The sequence below is a fragment of the Macaca fascicularis genome, chromosome 20 (assembly GCF_037993035.2).
Source record: "Macaca fascicularis isolate 582-1 chromosome 20, T2T-MFA8v1.1".
In the NCBI taxonomy this organism is placed as follows: Eukaryota; Metazoa; Chordata; class Mammalia; order Primates; family Cercopithecidae; genus Macaca; species Macaca fascicularis.
Window position 1 is genome coordinate 10,360,163 of NC_088394.1, and position 13,978 is coordinate 10,374,140.

The 13,978-nt window shown below is 41.3% G+C and overlaps 1 long non-coding RNA gene across 1 annotated transcript in view; it reads left to right on the plus strand.

Annotated features, from left to right (window-relative positions):
- Positions 1-13,543, plus strand: part of LOC135968733 (uncharacterized) — a 61,814-nt gene extending 48,271 nt beyond the window's left edge. Inside the window, exon 3 of the long non-coding RNA XR_012429219.1 lies at positions 10,764-13,543. This is a non-coding gene — a long non-coding RNA (uncharacterized lncRNA). The remainder of the gene's footprint in view (positions 1-10,763) is intronic.
- The last annotated feature ends 435 nt before the right edge of the window (positions 13,544-13,978 follow it).

Consider the following 13,978-nt stretch of genomic DNA (forward strand, 5'->3'; position numbering starts at 1 on the left):
CCTTCTGGGCTCAAGTGATCCTCCAGCCTCAGCCTCTCAAGTAGCTGGGACAACAGACATACACTACCAAATTTGGCTGATTTTTTATTTTTTATTTTTTTGTAGAGATAGGGTCTTGCTGTGTTCCCCAGACTGGTCTCAAACTCCTGGCCTGAAGCAATCTTCCTTCCTCAGCCTCCCAAAGCTCTGAGATTACAGGCAGAAGCCATTGCTCTGGCCTTTTTTTCTCTTAAAATTAGTTTGCCTCCCTTTCCTTCCCTACTTTTTCTTTCTCCTTCTTCTCCCTTTCTCCCTCTCTCCCTCCTTTCCTTCCTTCCTTTCCCCTTCCTTCCTTCTCTCTTTCCCTTACTCTATCTCTGCCTCTTTTCCTCCTCCCCTGCCTCTCATACTCCCTCTCTTCCTCAAGACATTAGTTTGGACAAGCTGAGCAGGCAAGTGGTGAGGGGACAGCAGCCCTTGTGTCGGTAGAGCCCAGAGAGCGTGGGAGACAGTAATGGCAGGAGATTGGTGATGGGACATGGTTAGGACAACTGGCAATATTTGAATGGGATCCATGGATTAGACAGCAGAAATGCATCAGTGTTAATTTCCTGATTTTGATAGTTGTACTACAGTTATTTAGGAGAATATATTTGTTGTGGAAAATACCAAAATATTTGGGAATAATGGGGCATCGTGTCTTCAGTTCATTCACAAATGATTCAAAAAGTTTTATCAAACTATTTCTTCATTTTTCCTGTGTTAAAAATTATTTTGGCCAGGTGCAGTGGTTCATGCCGACAATCCCAGAACTTTGGGAAGCTGAGGCGAGAGGATCACTTGAGGCCAGGAGTTTGAGACTGGTTGGGCAATATAGGGAGATTCCATCTGTACAAAAAATTTAAAGAGAAAATTATTTCGAAATATAAGGTACAAAAATATTTTATTTTTCTAGAGACTGAGGCAGGAATCGCTTGAACCTGGGAGGTGGAGGTTGCGGTGAGCTGAGATCGTGCCACTGCACTCCAGCCTGGGCAACAGAGTGAGACTCTGTCTCAAAAATATATATATTTTATTTTAATTGTTAAATTAAGGTGCATGGTAAAAATAAACATTGAAAAGCACAAACACTGTAACCAAATTTCCTGGGTTCAGTTTAACCATCTTTTTTTTTTTTTTTTTTTTTTGAAACAGAGTCTCACACTGTTGCCAGGGCTGGAGTGCAATGGCACAATCTGGGCTCATAGCAACCTCTGTCTCCTGAGTTCAAGCAATTCTCTTGCCTCAGCCTCCCAAATATCTGGGATTACAGGTGCCCACCACCAGGCCCAGGTAATTTTTTGTGTTTTTTTAGTAGAGACAGGGTTTCACTATGTTGGCCAGGCTGGTCTCAAACTCCTGACCTCGTGATCCACCCACCTTGGCCTCCCAAAGTGCTGGGATTACAGTCATGAGCTAATGCACCGGGCTTTAACCATCATTTTTATTTGCTGTCTGATCCATGTGGGCAACTTCCATACCTTTCTTTACTTCAGTTTTTTTCAACTATAAAGTGAGAGTAACATTAATGTCAATCTCCAAATCTTTCTTAAGTATTAATAAAATAAACCATAGGAAGCATTTATCATACTGGCTGATGCAGAGAAAGCTCTGATTAGTGGTAGCCAGTTAAAAGCTGTCATTACTAATGTTTTCTACCAAATCAAATTTTTCCAGGTAGAATTTTGCATGTCTAAACTTTGTCAAGAATATTTTATTCTTCCCACAATTTTTAGTCATCAATAGGCTTTACCATGTACCGTTTTAGCAGCTGTCAGTTTTATTTTCTGTTAAGCATTATACCAAGTCTAATTTTTTCTTTGGATGATTTTTTTCTTTTTGTAGATTTCAGTATTGTCAAAATGCTGTGACTTTTTTCAGTCAGTTTTCCTGCTATAACAAATTTTACTCTGTGCACATTTAACAGTTGTCAGTCTCAGTTTGTGGCTGTGTATTTCTATGAGTAATAAGTATTATGAATTAGGACAAAGACTAATGGTGTCTTAGCCATCGCTCTTGCATTGGAAAACACTCAGCTGAAAGCCAGATGTGTAGACAAGGGTTTACATAAGACTCACAGTGGGCCAGGTGCGGTGGCTCACGCCTGTAATCCCAGCACTTTGGGAGGCCGAGGTGGGTGGATCACCTGAGGTCAGGAGTTCGAGACCAGCCTGGCCAACATAGTGAAACCCCCATCTCTACTAAAAGTACAAAAATTAGCCAAGCATAGTGGTGTGCACCTGTAATCCCAGCTACTCGGGAGACTGAGGCAGGAGAACCACTTGAACCCCGGAGGCGGAGGTTGCAGTGAGCCAGGATTGTGCCACTGCACCTCAGCCTGTTCTACAGAGCAAAACTGTGTCTTAAAAAAAATAAAAATAAAAAAAGAAAGACAGAAAGAGAGAAAAAAAGAAGGAAAAAAAAAAAAAGAATCACATTGATAAGGCATGAAACTTGCCCTGAATCCAACTATTCACCTGTGATGTAGAGTAGAGAGCTTCAGTACTGGGTGAGTTACTTACCTTCAAGGCTCCTTCAATCCAAATACTTTAGATGCCTATAGTAAAGTCCATGCAAATGTAGCAACACTTCAGTGAGAGGAAATTGATTACTATGGAAAGAGCCCTGGCTTAGAATCCAATAGCCTTGGTCTTAGATCCCAGCTCTGTCTACCAAGCCCAAGCAAAATGGCAATGGGTAAGTTACTTGATCCTTCAAAGATCTAATACCCTCAGTTGCAAAATGGGAGCATTGACGAAGATAATACGTGAAATGTGTCCTTTCTGGTACTGGGCAATAAGTGTTCAACAACTGAAAAGTCCTTGAATAAGAAAACATCCTGAACAGTCACAGTGATGGGGCTGAGTGACGTAATACTGATGACTAAAAGCCCTGGACCCACTGTCTTCAATAGCACTTTCTGTGATGATAGAAATGCTCTGTCTTGCCATTGTCTAATACTGTTTCCACCAGTCACGTAAGGCTATTAAGCACTTGAAATGTGGCTAGTGTGAATGAGGAATTAACATTTTAATTTAAATTAAATTAATTGAAATTTAAGTAGCACAATAGGTTTTGGCTTCAGCATTAAACCACACAGTCAAAGCTATTTATTTCCAAATCTCCCTCCAATACACTTATATCAATACCCCCATATTTACTCATGCTGAACCACATGGACCCTGCTGGTTTGAATCAAAAGTGCTGGCCAGACGCCAAAACTCAGGACTCAAATGCTTTCATGAAATACCTACAATCTTACTTTTCTGTTTTCCATAAATGACAATATTTTGTGTTCTAGGCTTGCCAGGCCTGGCACAACAGCCAGAGGATGGTAAAAATCAACTCCTAAATGGATGCTCTCCAGGGTATTACAGTAGATATCCCAGTTCCCAAGTCTTTGCAATCCCTAACAACTGTCTTTCTCTGATTTCAGACAACACCCTTTTGCATTCCTAGTCTCAAGTATTATGCACTGATTGACTGACTGATTGATTTAGTCATTTATTGGTCAAACATTTATCGAGAGTCTACTATGTCTCAGGCAGAGCAAGTGAGCATTGGAAATAAATCAGAAAAATCACTAAAAGACAGCCCCTCCATCATTAAACTTACAGTCTACTGGGGAACTTGGCTTTTACCAAGTGCCACTGATGCCTCAATTCCATGTGTAGTCATGGTTTAATTACTATGGCTGACAAGCAAATCACCCCAAAACTTAGCGGCTTAAGGTTCTAATCTATGAGCTTTCTTGGTTACTCTAGATCAGGAATTAGAGAGAAGCTTGGTTGGGCCATCTGGCTTGGGCTCCCTCATGAAGTTACAGTCAGGTGGTGACTGGGGTGGGGCTCATTCTGAAGAGTCCTTCACTATCTATCTCTCTCTAGAGATTATTCCATATGATGAGTCGGGGGAGAGAAAGAGAGAGAGAGAAAGAGACCCAGTTGGAATCCATTTTGCTTTTTATGATCTTGCTTTGGAAATTTTGGCCAGGCGTGGTGGCTCATACCTGTAATCCCAGCACTTTGGGAGGCCGAGGCGGGCGGATCACAAGGTCAGGAGATCGAGACCACGGTGAAACCCCGTCTCTGCTAAAAAAACAAAAAATTAGCTGGGCGCAGTGATGGGCACTACTCGGGAGGCTGAGGCAGGAGAATGGCGTGAACCCAGGAGGCGGAGCTTGCAGTGAGCCGAGATCATGCCACTGCACTCTAGCCTGGGCGACAGAGCGACACTCGGTCTCAAAAAAAGAAAAAAAAAAGGAAAAAAAGAAAAAAAGAAAAGGAAATTTCAAGGAAGGGAATATAGACCCCATTGCTTGAGGCAGGAATATCAACGTCACATCATAAGAAGAACATGTAGGATTGGACCTATATTGGTGTGGCCATCTTTAGAAAATACAGTCTGCCATGGCTCCTTATTTCAGCTACAGCTATGATGGACAGCTCTCTGTGACCCTGGACTCTCCTTGTGTTGAAGGCATCCCACCTCAAGAGTTCACCATGTGTTTTTCTGATTTCTGATTTCCAGATCCTTCTCTGATGCTGTACGAAACTGCCTGGCCCATGTACAAGGAGAGTCTGGAAGTACAGGGAGTTAACACTTCTAGGTGAAACCCTCAACCATTGCAGTGTTGAATGAAGGGAGGTGGATAAATGTCCCAATCTTTCTTTCTGAGAAGCATTCTCTAGAGTCCTCAGAAAGTCTTGGTGGAACCATGACCCTCTGCTCTCAGTGGTGACTCAATGACACAATTCACTTTTTTTAAACCACCTTATTAAGCTATGGTTGACAAACAAAAAGCTGAAGATGTTTACTGTATACAGTTGATGTTTTTGAAAATAAGTAAATATCCATGAAACCATCATCACAATCAATGCCATAAACATCTCCATCAACTCCAAAAGTTTCCTCCTGCTCCCCTTCTTTGTGTAGTGTTTTCTTTTTGTGGTGACATCACTTGACAGAAGATCTGCCCTCTTAGCAAATAATTCAGTATACAATTCAGCATTGTTAACCATATGCCCCATGTTATACAGTAAATATCTAGAACTTATTTACGTTGTATAACATTCTTATATTTTACTCTTTTGCCATCCCAAATAAGCCAGCTGTATTCAGGCTCCGATTTTAAGGGAACCCATACAAAGACACAGCCATTGAACGAATAATTGCTGAAATAATAATTAACTAAAACTGTGGGATGAACTCACGAGAAAATGTGCATGGCCCTCTGAAAATGTATGACATGAGTCTGAGAAGTGGGGAAAACTGAAACCTGAAGGATGAGGAGGCAGGGAAGCATGTTCCAGGATGAGGACACAGCATGGGCAAAGGCCCTGGGGTCAGGTCAGGAAGAACTTGCTGTTTTCTAGAGCTAGGGAATGTGATGGAGCCCTTTATGATGGAAGAGAGTGGCCAAGGTAAGAATGGAAAGGATGGTAGGGCCAAGGTTTGTCCTTCACTGAATGGGCCATGGGAAGCCATGGATACGCAGAAAAATGACATGAATGTATTTTTATATTAAAACATGATCTCAAAGACAGATCTAGACTTGACCCTGGGATATCATGCAGAATTGTTCCCCAAATGGGCCAATTTTTAACTAATGAAGCTATGACAAGTTTCGCATACACACACAAAAAAAGTTTGTTGAATGAATGGATGGATGACTTATGGTCAAAGCCACCCTATCGCAGTGAGCAGACAGTGTCATGGGAGCCAAGTAAACCTCCAAAGTTCTTCCTGTTGAATCCAGAATGGATCCCATTCAAATGGTGTCCAGTGGGCAAAGATGTGGGTGAAGAACAAGGCACACATGACAAAAGTCACTTTCTCCATAATGCTTGCAACAGCAGGCAGACCATGCCAGGGGTCGGGGGGATTCCTGTCACTTCCAGGGCCCTGAAGTGGAGGTCAGACATGAAAGGGAAGCATAGCCACTGACCCACTCCGTCTGGGTGTTGGGAAGCCCATGGACATCATCAGGCTGCCCAGAAGTGTTTAGGAGCTATTCAGCTCACTGTCATTCCAGAAGGCCAGCAGCAGGAGCCTCAATAGAGCACTTGAAAAGAAATCCCACTCATCTTATCAAAACATTACATCAGCAGACCCCTTACGGTGGCAGGATGCAGTCTCTGTAGTTTATAATAATAATAGTTCGTACTTATTGAGCACTTATTATACACTCAACACTGTGCTGAGCACGATACGTAGACTAATTTAATCATCAAAACAAACCTGTAAGTGAGCTAATTTTCTTGCCCTCATTTTACAAATAAGACAGGCTCAGAGCCTTGAAGCAGCTTGCCCAAGGCCACACAGCTGGTCAGAGTAGAGCTGGAATTAAAAGTAGGGTCTTGGGAGTTTGGCAGACATGGGTTCGGACTCCAGTTTTGTCATTTTCTAGCTGGGTAACCATCACCAAGCCATGTTACCTCTTTAAGCCTTAGCCTCCTCATCGGTTAAATGGAGATGGTAAGATTATCTACTTCATTGGGTTGCTGGCAGATCAAATGGGATGCTGCTTGAAAAGTCCTTTGCACAATTCTTGGCCCGTAATAGTTTTACAAATGACTGCTGCTGTGATATGCAGCATCCCTGCCATTGTCTCTTGCAGTAAGTCAAGGTCAGCATCCATGACCACTAGAAAAAAGCAAACTCTCCTTTCTGACTCCCAGAGCTCAGAGAAGCAGGAAGGGGGTGGCTAGCTCACAGGAATGACCTCTAAATCAAATTGGAAACTTGAGGTGGCAACATCAGCCCTCCCACCCTAGTGCCCTTCTGCTTGCTGAGAAGGAAAAACATTTCTGTAAAGATAAGAGAAAGAGAATTTAGTATCCACTCTGATATGCTCACTCTCATGGTTTTATAAATACATTCTTTTATGGTAAGCAGTAGTTTATCACAGTGCCTGGATTTGACAAACTCTAAGTAGCTGATTTATCAGATGATGCCTTCTGCATGAGCAACATTTAATATTCTGCTATAAGAATGGCGAGTCTTCCTTTCAAGCATTCATATAACTTGAGCAGATTTTAAAACCCCATATTTTAAAAGGCCTTGCTATCGGCCAAACTGAAGTGGGTTGGGGGCTGGTGGCCAGTGTTGCATCCAAATCCCAGACGTTCTCTGTGAGATCGGTGACCTCGGGTAAATCACATGGCAACTAAGTCACATGATTTAGTGAAATGACCAATATACGCTTTGGAAACAGGAAGGGCCAGTTCAAATCTTGAATTTACCACATTCCAACTGTATGACCCTGGGCAAATTATACAGCTCTTTGAACCTCACATTTGTCATTGGTAAGTGGAGAATTAAGAAAACCAGCCTAGTAATTAATAATTTAGTTAAAAGTGCTATAGCTTCAATTACCTTTCCCTTTCTCCTTGTCTCTCAGTTTCTTCATCTTAAAAGTGTGGTCATTGAATTTAATGGTTTCCAAGTTTCCTTTCAGCCCAAAATCATTCTGGTTAATGCCTGGGGCTAAGCACTAGGGCTTGAGTCCTGTAGATGGAAAGCCACTAGAAACCTGTTCACCTGAACAGGCATCAGGTGTGAAGGTGAAAGATGGCAGCGAAATCAGAAGAATGGCTTATAAGTGAATAGGATTTAAGATATGCTAGAGTAGTGACCATTCTTTTATGGGATAAAATGAGTTCCTTAGCTGAGGAATTTCAGAGCTAGAGAAATCAGGTAAAATAGTGAGTCCAGTGGATTCATAACTAATGTGCTAAACACAGGCAGAGTTGGGCAACATCTACATCCTTCCTCTGTAGAGTGTTGCAAAGGGAGACTTGTTCACACAAGGACTACAAGGGTAGGGAGGCATAAGAACAGATGGCTTTCTTGTGTGCTTGTGTGAGGCCATGTTCTAAGCACATTATATGTGTTAACTCATTCCTGAAAGTCACCTTATGATGCAAGCACCAGTATTATCTCGGGTATAGGAAACTAATTGGCCCAATGTCACCGAGCTAATAAAACGGTGGGGACTCAGATGGTTTGCCTCCAAGGACCTAGCTCTTAGTCCATGCTTCTGCAAGGCATGGGAAGGACTTGTGTGACTCGTGTAGGTACCCAGCGATATTCAGTAAATGGCTCAGGAAAGATGTTGCTGACTGCACAAAGATCTGAGCAGTGACCCTCTTGCTTAAGTTGGCCTGGGAGGCCAACGAACTGGAAATCTGTAAATGTATCTTGCCTCTGACTACATTCTATGGAGGGGGAAGCTATTCATGGTACCCAGTTCATAGTAGTTAGTTCTAGGTAGGGGGTAATCTCGAACAGAATCAGAGATAGCAATCTGCTCCCCATGTGAGTCCAGTTTCCAAAGAAACAGTCATTACTGTGACAGCATAAATTATACCAATATCTATTATACCAATAGATGTGAATCCTACTCTCAATAAAACTCAAAATTCCCACCAGTGACTAAAGAGGATGATCTTCCTATAAATTTTACATCCTTTCTGAGAAAGATTTTATGGGATTAGAGGCAAAACGAAAAATGCAATTTCAAAAAGCTAAAATAATTTGAGTCCTAAGCAGTGGGTTTGAGTTCTGGTTTCATTTTTTTCTTTTAGCCCCATGACCTTGCTTACACAACAGGAGCAGTTCGTGACTCAACTGATCACACACACAAGTTGTTATAGAACTCAGCAGGTACTGCAGGGGCTGAGGTCAGCAGCAAGAAGCCACGCCAGCCACCCTAAGCCTCTCCCATCAACCCCCTGACTCTAGCAGAGCTAAATCACTTCCCTCAGTTTAGATTTCCTTTGAAAACAAAGTCTTAAGCTAAACCCTTAAAACAGATTGGAAAAGTGATAGATTTCAACACAGATTGTAAATGCTCCCGCAGTGCTTCCTAAAGTTTAGTATGCATTTGGATCACCTGGGGATTTGTTAAAATGCAGATTCTGATTCAGCAAGTGTATTAATTTCCTAGGGCTGCCATAACAAATTGCCACAAATGAGGTGGCTTAAAAAAACAAAAATGTATTCTCTTGCAGTTCTGGAGGTCAGGAGTCTAAAATCGAAGTGTCTACCAATTGGTTCCTTCTGCAGGTTCCACCGGAGAATCTATTCTATGCCTTTCTCCTGGCTTCTGGTAGATGTCAGCCTCTGCTTGTAGACACCTTACTCCCACCCCTGCCTCTATCTTCACTTGTGTCTCTTCCCCCTGTGTGTCTCTGCGTCCTCTTCTCTGCTATAAGGACGGCAGCATGCATGAATTCACCCCTAGATCCTTACATTATTTACATCTGCAAAGGTTCTTTTTCCAAATAAAGTCACCTTCTAAAGTACTAAGTGGATGTATCTTTTGGGAGACACAGTTCTACCCAGTAGAGCAAGCCTAGGGTAGGGCCTGAGACTGCATTTCTAATAAACCCTCAGGTGCTGCTGGGCCACAGACCACACTTTAAGAATCAAGGCTCTAAAAGGCCCACAGGATTAATTATTTGCAGCATTTCAGGTAGATTATATACGATACTGATGCATGCCAAGACTTACTATAGATGGCACGTATTATTAGCCAGAAATCTGAAACTTTATTTTATTTTTTAAACAGGGTCTTTCTCTGTCACCCACGCTGGAGTGCAGTAGTGTGAACACGGCTCACTGCAATCGCTTGAGACTGCATGAGTCCCAGTCTCAAGCGATTCTCCCACCTCAGCCTCTTGAGTAGCTGGGACTACAGGCTTGTACCACCACACATGGCTAATTTTTTATTTTTATTTTTTGAAAAACAGGGTCTCAATATGTTGCCCAGGCTGGTCTCAAACTCCTGAGCTCAAGTGGTTCTCCCACCTTGGTCTTCCACATTGCTGGAATTACAGGTGTGAGCCACTGTGCCCGGCCTGAAACTTTTCAAGAGTGCAACGTGACCACATAAGCAGGAACAGTCATAATATGGCCCAGACAGAAATTTACTGGGTCCCTGATCCCCTAACATGACATTTGTCTATTAATGACAATGTCTGGACGGGTAGGTCACTGCCAGAATATGAAAACAGCACGGTCATTTCTGTGCTATTGTCTTGTTATTTTTGGGTCTTACAGAACTACCCCCGCTTCCCAGAATAACTTGCACTAATAATGCATGTGCTTCTATTTTAGGGAACGTTTATAAACATCTGAGTCTCCTTGTTCCTTAAACTCTTCTCAGCAAGGCTGGGTTTTCGACCGAGAGAGAGGTCAGAATCAGTGCGCCACTGTCTCTACACTAGCGTTCACTGCCTGGCTCTGAATCCTAGCTCTGCTACTTATTAGCTGTGTGACCTTGGGCACGTTTTTTGCCTTCTCTATTTTGGTTTCCTCATCTGGAAAAACATCTAGAAAATAATAGTACTTATTTCACAGAATTGTTTTGAAGATTTAAGAGCTCATATAGAGAAAGCACTTGGAGTCATATCTAGTGCAGAGTAAACCTTCAAAAACCATAGCCATTGTTAATATTATATTTACTAATATTATGATGTCCCTGTAGTCCACTCATGATTCTGATTTAATACCACCTTCTTATCTGGCTGTTTTTTAATAGAGAGTTTGGTCAAGGGAGCATGATAATAGAATCCATTTCCTCATACGCTTTAAGATTTCATTTTACTTTTCATCCGTTGATTTAATTTTATCCCTCAATTTAGCCTCAGAAGGATAGGAGACAAACAAGACTGACTATTTAGGGCCTTCTCTTGATTGTTTTCTGACCTTATCTCTTTGCATGTGTGAAATGCCCATAGACGTTTCATCTTGGAAAGTGCTACACAGACAAGATTATAATGTCTCCGAGTCCTCGGGCTGACAGTGAGAAATGGAAGAAAAATGACCGCTGATCTCCCGAGAGCTGGTAGAGATGAGGATGCAATGACAGGCCTTGCCTGGAAATCTGTCTTCAGAGGAGTATGTTGTTAAGTGACAATGAGGAGGAAATCTTTCTGCAACCAGAAGTATCTAGAAGACATCCCCAGGTCTCACCAAAATCTCTCCTTCCCTCTTTGGTAAAGGCTATCTTAAAAGTGTAAAGTTTTCTGTTTACTTCAAATTCTTGCTTCCAGATACAACTCTTCGTGGGGGATAAAGCAATGACCCATTTATTAAACATTAACAACTTATAAACAGAAACATTTTTATCATAATAAAATCCCACTTTAGGAGGCTGAGGTGGGTGGATCACATGAGGCCAGGAGTTCAAGAACAGCCTGGCCAACCTGAAACCTGTATGTACTAAAAACACAAAAATTAGCTGGGCGTGCTGGCTGGCGCCTGTAGTCCCAGCTACTCAGGAGGCTGAGACAAGAGAGTTGCTTGAACCCAGGAGGCGGAGGTTGCAGCGAGCCGAGATTGTGCCACTGCACTCCAGCCTGGGCAACAGAGTGAGACTCTGTCTAAAATAATAATAATAATAATAGTATCCTATATTTATGGAGCACACATTGTTTACTAGGCACAACACCAGGCATCTTATATGTAGTTTCACATTTAATCCTCACAATAACCCTGTGAATTTGGCATCATTGTCCTCATTTTACAAGATAAATACATTTGAGAGAGGATACATAAATTTTCCAAAGTCACAGAATTAGCATACAGCCAAACTTGTTTTAACCTATGCTGTCTGACTCAAAAAACTTTATATGGCAATACATAATAAAATATATAATTTTCAATATTTACTGTATAATATATACAATGCAGCATTTATATAGTGTTTTTGAGGATAGAGGAACTACAGGTAATTTTATACACTTTATATGATTGTGAATATTTCACATTTACAATAATGTATATTTTCTGATTAAACTGTATATTACTACATATTCATAGGTATGATTACTTTTTAAAATACTTTAAAGCAACTAACACAAGGCCAACTTGACAGGAGATGATGATAAAAGATCTAGTTTTTCATAAAATTCAGAGCAAATGAATCTGAACTCATTTATGGATTCTAGAAATAATCTGAACAGACCATTGAGTTTCATGGTCTGCTTAAAGTCAGCCTCACGATGTATGATGGATGCTTTTAGATATTTCTTGCATATGAGAAATCTGTACCTAACTGGTAAGAAAATTACCTGTCAGTTTCCTGAAAGAACAGACATCGATAAGCAAATCATACTGTTAAACAAATTGTACCAACTAGAACTTACTGGACATATTTTGGGCAGTTACCTTCCCTTGGAGCTAGAAGTTTTTATTTAAGCAATTTTTGATTCGCTTAATTAGGTGAACAAGAAAGAAGGAAAGAAACATAGTAACTACTTTTTACTGAGTTTTTATGCTGGACACTGCATTTACTTCCCACAAAAGACCCATTAGTGAGGGTATCATTCTAATCTGTGTTTTAGATATGAGAACACTGAGGCATAGTGAGTATACTGAATATTCCCTTTTTGTCCCTCCAGATTTATTTCCACACTTCTCCACTCTGCTCTGTGACCTGGAGACTGGACTCTATGGCTGTTTCAATCAGGTTTCCTGGCCACCTGGTTTCTGGATGGGTTCAGCCAATGAGAGGACCAGCAAGAAACTGGGTTATGGGAGGGAAGAACGATTTAGGTACTTCTTCTGCCTCCATCACTGGTGGGTTGTGAGTTGCAGGGACTGGGTTCCGCTACTTAAACCCATTTATGCCTACTGTTCCATTAGTGGAACACTAAGCATGTGGGTGTTATTTATGCCCTACTGCTCAAGGTCATTGCCAAGGTCTGATTGCAAAAATTCAATGCTGGAAGTTGCAAAAATTGCAACTTCCAGCATAAATGAGTTAAGGCTATACTGTCTATTAGGTGGTTCGCTCTCATAGCTCTTGCTGAAGTCTGGTAAATTCTCCCTCTTCCTGCACTTGGGAGTTATGTTAACTCTGTAGTTCCTAGCCCAGGGTGCTTCAACCTTCTCATCAGTTTTCCTAAGCCTGCCCATACGTTTGCACAGAATTCCATCAAAAAACTCTTTGCAAAGGCTATCTTTTTCTGGCCGTGACCCTGACAGGTAATGTTGGCTTCAGAAACCTTCTGAACCTGACAGGTAATGTTGGCTTCAGAGCCTTGGAAAGGATATTAAAATGATGGGCTCCAACAGGGTCCTGAAAGCCTTGAGAAGAGAAGATGTAAAAGAAGGAGTGAGTGATTGAGTATAATTGCCCTAAGAAGTTAAGTACAATAGAGATTGAAAAGTTGTATTAGATTTTCTTTTTATTGTGGTAAAATCACATAGCATGACACTAATCATTTTGGCCATTTTAAAGAGTACAATTCAGTGGCATTTAAGTATATTCATGATGTTGTGCAGCCCTCACTACTATCATGTTTCAGAACATTTTTATCACCCTAAGCAGAATTCTGTACCCATTAGGCAGTTACTCCCAATTCTCCTCTCTCACTCATCTGGCCTTCCAACCACTCATCTGCTTTCTGTCTCTACAAATTCACCTGTTCTGGAAAATTCGTATGAGTGAAATTATGCAATATGTGGTTTTCCATTATATTTCATAACAAGGAAAATTAAATCTAATTCTAAATAACTTGACTCGTTACTATATTTGTGAAGTCAAGAACTTCCATTGGGGAAAACAATGTGATGTCTTGGGCTAGTCTCAGAGGAACTATTTTGACCCAAGCTTATATTGATCATGGAAATAACAAGGAGTCTGTCAGTGGGGAATGTTAACAAATCTTAAGTTTAGTTACAGATAGCAAAAAAAAAAAAAAAAAAAAATTAATCCTAGGGGATTAGCAGTTGACTTAAGGCAGAAGCATTTAAATGCCCAAATATCTCAATACACCTTCTTTTGGTTCCTTCCATTCATGAAGCTAGTTGCTTCAGGACATCTTCATATGGGTCCTTCTTGTCTCCAACCTCTTAATTCGCTGCAGGAATCTAGAATACCCTCAGGTCTGAAAGAGCTAGAAAATTTAAGATCTTTAAAGTCAGAGATGCGGGTGTTGGACCAGGA